The sequence below is a fragment of the Dermochelys coriacea genome, chromosome 1, assembly GCF_009764565.3.
Source record: "Dermochelys coriacea isolate rDerCor1 chromosome 1, rDerCor1.pri.v4, whole genome shotgun sequence".
In the NCBI taxonomy this organism is placed as follows: domain Eukaryota; kingdom Metazoa; phylum Chordata; order Testudines; family Dermochelyidae; genus Dermochelys; species Dermochelys coriacea.
Window position 1 is genome coordinate 3913399 of NC_050068.2, and position 4841 is coordinate 3918239.

Here is a 4841-nt window from a genome sequence, read left to right on the forward strand (position 1 = left end):
GGGGAGCTCCATGAAAGACCCCTGAACTTATTCTTACCAGCTTAGGTTAAAAACTTCCTCAAGGTACAAATGTTGCCTTGTCCTTGAACCCTATGCTGCCACCACGAAGAGTGTTAAACAAAGAACAGGGAAAGAGCCCACTTGGAGACGTCTACCCCCCAAAATATCCCCCCAAGCCCTACACCCCCTTTCCTGGGGAAGGCTTGATAAAAATCAGCACCAACTTGCATAGTTTAACACAGACCCAAACCCTTGGATCTTAAGAACAATGGAAATGCAATCAGGATCTTAAAAGAAGAATTTTAATTAAAGAAAAAGTAAAAGAATCACCTCTGTAACATCAGGATTCTAAATACCTTACAGAGTCATCCGAATCAAAACATACAGAATCCCTCTAGGGAAAACCTTACATTACAAAAAGACACAAAATCAGGAATATACAGTCCATTCAACAGAGCTATTTTACCAGCCATTTAAACAAAAGGAAATCTAACACATTTCTAGCAAGATAACTTACTAACAAATTCAAATATTCCATTCCTGTTCTGTTCCCGGCAAAAGTATCCCAGAGACAAACACATCCTTTGTTCCACCCCCCCCCAGCTTTCAAAGTATCCTCATTGGTCATTTTGGTCAGGTGCCAGCGAGATTATCTTAGCTTCTTAAACATTTACAGGTGAAGGGGTTTTGCCTCTGGCCAGGATGGAATTTTTATTTCTGTATACAAAAGATGGTTATCCTTCCCTTTATATTTATGACAGTGTGCTTACATTTTCTTTTGTTTTGGTAGCCATTCTGACTTTTTGCCTATCACTTAATATCAATTAAAATCTATCCTTGTAGTTAATAAATTTGTTGTTTATTCTACCTGAAGCAGTGTGTTTGGTTTGAAGCGTGAATGAGACACACCTTGGGATAAAAAGCCTGGTGCATCTCAATTTCTTTGTTAAATTGACAAACTCATAGAAGCTTGCAGTGCCCTGCAGGCAGACCTGGACACTGCAAGAAGGAGGTTTCTTGGGTTGTGTCTGGGACTGGAGATATTGGCTAGTGTCATTCGGTTGCAGAATCCAATGAGCAGCTTACATGCCACAAACTATGTGTGAACAGCCCAGGAGTGGTGGTTCTCACAGCTGATCAGGGTAAGGCTGGCTCCCAGATTCAAGGATTGGGGTGACCTAACAGATCACCAGTCTAGATAACACCAAAGGGGAACATCAGAGGGTCGAAGAGCTGCATGTAGGTGGACAGGTGGGCAGTGCTATTGAAATTATTATTATTATTATTATTATTTGGTGATTGTTGGTCCAAGGCCAGCTTTGGGACCTTTCTTGATACAGAGTGCATTTGGGGAGTTTCAGGGTCTCTTTGCCCTGGCATGCCACAGAACTACAATGTGGGTGTCAGAAGTTTGACACAGTTTTGTTTCCAATTGTTGTTGTTATGTAACTGCAGGCATTTCACTGGTAGTAATAACCATTGATATTTTTGTGACAATGTACCCCATTGCAACATGGGTTATGTAAGATGTTGTTGGAAAAGTTATGACTTTCTGAATATGATTATCCTTTTTCTATGCATTTATGATTTTTGCCAGAAGTTCAGAATATTGACTACTTCTCTGCATTTCAAATGTAGTTACAACTGGGTAACGCCCACTAGGGAACTTGGTTTCAGTCTAGATAGATGGTTGGGAAGGGCCTATTCAAGACAAGGAGACATTGGCCGAAACAATAGGCCTGAAGAGAAACTTATCTCCTACCTGGTGAGCCTCCCTGAGAATGCTTCAGACAGCCTATACGTAGTGGATGCTCTGACTCTACAAGGCCATGTGACCAGGCCACATAACTCTGGACTCCTTTTTGTGGAGTCTCTAATTTTCCCAAAAACTAGTCAGGAAACCAAGTTTTGAAAGGACGGGTTCCTGCCATATGCTAAAGCTATAGAAAGCAGGGAGTGACATCCTCGATGCTTCTTAACTCCTCACTCAAGAAGAATCCGAGAATGTTAATAACTATAACATATTCACCATATTATTTGTTATAAAGCATGTAACCCCCTTGCTGTGCTTCTCTCCCTTTACAGGCAACCTCAGCATTTCTGAGTCGTATAGATGCATCAACCGCCTCATGGCAGGTTTCAACTTCACCAACTCTGATGTTTTAACCTTCATCCTCACGGGAATCCCTGGGCTGGAGGCAGCCCACATCTGGATTTCCATCCCTTTCTTTACATTCTACATTATCAGCCTGTTGGGAAATTTCACGCTTCTCTCTGTTGTAGCTAAGGAGCAGACTCTGCAGAAACTGTTGTACCTGCTATTCTGCATATTGGCACTTACAGACATTGCCACACCGACATTCGTCGTGCCAAAGGCACTGGGCATATTTTGGTTCTATTTGAAAGGCATTACTGTGGCTGGATGCATCACACAGATGTTCTTCCTCCACACGGTTTCTGTTATGCACTCATCCACCCTCGTGACAATAGTCTTTGATCACTACATTGCCATATGTAACCCTCTGAGATATGGCACCATCCTCAGCAATGAACAAATAGCTAAGCTAGGGCTTGTAGGTTTGAAAAGAGCTCTTCTCTTCATTCTGCCCCTACCCCTGCTCCTGAGTCAGCAACCGTTCTGTGCCAACCGCATTATCCCCCACACGCAATGTGAGTACATAGCTGTGGAGAAGATGGTGTGTGGGGACATCACAGTCTACAGGATATATGCCTTGTGGCTAATGTTTGTAATCAGTGGGTTTGACCTGATGTTCATTGCCCTGTCCTACGGTCTGATCATCAGGGCCGTCCTCAGAATCTCCTCAAGCCTACCTTGCTTGTCACCATGAAAGGTTTTCCTCCTTTCCCCCCCCCTGCTGCTGGTGATGGCTTATCTTAAGTGATCACTCTCCTTACAGTTTGTATGATAAACCCATTGTTTCATGTTCTCTGTGTGTGTGTATATAAATCTCTCCTCTGTTTTTTCCACCAAATGCATCCGATGAAGTGAGCTGTAGCTCACGAAAGCTTATGCTCTAATAAATTTGTTAGTCTCTAAGGTGCCACCGGTACTCCTTTTCTTTTTGCGAATACAGACTAACACGGCTGCTACTCTGAAACCTGTCATAATAGCTGTGTAGAAGATGGTGTGTGGGGACATCACAGTCTACAGGATATACGGCTTGTGGCTAATGTTTGTAATCAGTGGGTTTGACCTGACGTTCATTGCCCTGTCCTACGGTCTGATCATCAGGGCCGTCCTCAGAATCTCCTCTAAGAATACCAGCCAGAAAGCCCTTAACACTTGCACAGAGCACATCTGTGTGATGCTGACAAATTATACCAGAAGGCTTCTTCTCCATTCTCACACACCTCTTCGGTCAAGGCATAGCATCCTATGTTCATATCATCTTGGCTGATCTCTATCTCCTCATCCCTCCCATGCTCAACCCTATCATTTTTGGAATCAAATCCAAAGAGTTATGTGACAAAGTAGGCAAATACACCTGCCAAAGGTGATTAACTTGGGCCACTGACTTGGAATCTGTTTGTCAAGAGGAGGAAAGCATATCTTCTCATGAATCAAGGGTGCACTGTCCCAGTGTGGTTGAGCTAAGCATTGTGGAAGTTCACAGTCTGAGAATTTCCTCCCAACCAATATCTTATCACACCATCACTAAGCACTGTTTTTTCCACTGCTGAGTTACCTCTCTCTGACCATCACTTGACCTCCTTATTGTTACCCATCAGCCTCTCTCCCCACACACCCTGTTACTTAGCCTTTCCGGGACTCTAAGGCTATGTCTACACTCCCGCGGTGTCAACCTACTCTATGCAACTCCAGCTACATGAATAAGGCAGCTGAAGTCGAGGTGCCTTAGGTCAAGTTATTGTGGGTTCTACATTGTGGGGGAAGGCGGGAGGAGGGGTTTTCGATGGAGAAAATCTCCCTTTGGCTTATGTTACTCTTCTTGTTGGGGGTCAACTGCAGGGTGATCTGCAGTCGAGTTGGCAGGTCTTTACTAGACCCGCTAAATCGACCGCCGGTGGATTGATCTCAGCTCACTGATCCCAGCTGTAGTGCAGACCTGCCCTAAGACACTGTAGCATTTTGATGCAAAGTAGTTTTCCATTAGTCTTTCTGTGGTAATTGTTCTTGTCCAGTTTTACAAACAGAAGTTACACTTTCAGATAGCCAAAGAGAAAAAGAAAGAAACAGCAATGCTGAAATTCTTTATCATATGGACAGTGATTCGCTGAGCAAAATGTACCTGATTTTTCTATGTTGTATCCATCACAAATCCTGGAGGATAATGCTAATGCTTCAGTGGGAAAGTCCTAATAGAGGAAAGCTGCTGTAGGAATTGAGCACATTCTACTAGAGCTTACTGGTCAGAGTTAGTAAACCATGTGTTTGTGAGAACTGGACTGGCACACGAACAAACCCAGGAACCTAGGACCGGGCCAGGGTGGGACAGGCAAACAGCCAGGGAAAATCTCCGGGGGGCTACAGGAGGAAGGGAGAAAATAACTAGCCTGGGGGGTAGCGAGGAGGCTCCCCACCCAAAAGCAACTGAGGGAGGGGGGCCAAGTCCAAAAAAAGAGGGGGGGAGTGCACCCACGAGCGCTTGTGGGGCTCACTCCAGTCCTTGTTCGCTGCTGGAAACAGTCCCGGATGGTGGTGGGCGAAGAAGCAAGCAGCCCCGTTGAGGGGCGAGCAGTAGGTGTTGAGGGTCAGCTGGGTTGGTGGAGGAGGCGGTAGCAAAAAGGGGTTGTGGTGGTGGTGAAGGAAGATGTGTCAGGGGCAGCAGGATTGAGGGAGGGCTCCACGCCTCTCCCCA

The 4841-nt window shown here is 45.0% G+C and overlaps 1 pseudogene; it reads left to right on the top strand.

Moving 5' to 3' along the window:
• Positions 1-2129: 2129 nt before the first annotated feature.
• Positions 2130-3519, top strand: LOC119845457 (annotated as a pseudogene).
• Positions 3520-4841: the final 1322 nt, after the last annotated feature.